Source organism: Elephantulus edwardii, unplaced genomic scaffold (genome assembly GCF_000299155.1).
Source record: "Elephantulus edwardii isolate Elephantulus edwardi_28Jun2011 unplaced genomic scaffold, EleEdw1.0 scaffold00083, whole genome shotgun sequence".
NCBI classification, from domain to species: Eukaryota; Metazoa; Chordata; class Mammalia; order Macroscelidea; family Macroscelididae; genus Elephantulus; species Elephantulus edwardii.
Genome location: NW_006399833.1, coordinates 3,883,332 through 3,884,098, shown reverse-complemented (window position 1 = coordinate 3,884,098; position 767 = coordinate 3,883,332).

The following is a 767-nucleotide window of genomic DNA, read 5'->3' as shown; positions in this document are numbered from 1 at the left end:
GTGGCAAACGGACAGGATCAAGAAGTTGGGAGAGGAGGAAGACCACATCAGCATGCTGGCTGGCAGTGGTCATGGGGGGAAGGATTTCCCCACTGGCTGCATCTCTGGCCCATTAAACAACTTGGTCCTGTAGGATGTGAGGCAAGGAGAAGGGGGGCTAGCTTCTGTAGAAGGAGCTCCTCTCATCCTTGCCAGGAGTAGTCAGCACTCAGATGGGCTGTATTGCACTTGGGGGGGGGTAGATGGAGGGGGAGTATACCAGGGATGGGTGGAGGGTGAGGGTTAAAGCACAGTGTACGATTTTTTTAAATATAAAACTCACAGAAGAATGAGAGAGTTTACATGGCCTCTCACTGAAGGATGAGAGAGAGGCAGACGCAAGGGGATGAGTGTGTGGGGACCTTGGGGTAATGGAGAGGTGAATGATAAGCAATCTATACAGAAGAAACATTGGCTTTCTTTGTTCCCTACAGTGGGATCATTGGTAGGGACTCCGTGTCTTCACTCCCAGCAACGTGGAGGGGTGGTGGGTGGGCAGCGGTGGCAGCAGTAGATGTGTGTCAAGGAGGATGCGAAACAGTGTGAATCCACCTTCCAGATTGCTCCGGAGAGGAGGAGAGAGGTGCAGGACTGCACCGGGTAAGGCGCTCAGCTCTTTTTCTTAGAGAGACAAATCCACAGGGTCAATACATAGCCAAAAGCATATACTCAGGATTAACATATCACGCTAGCTTCCAGAAGTTTAAGATATTAGTCATCGACACCCC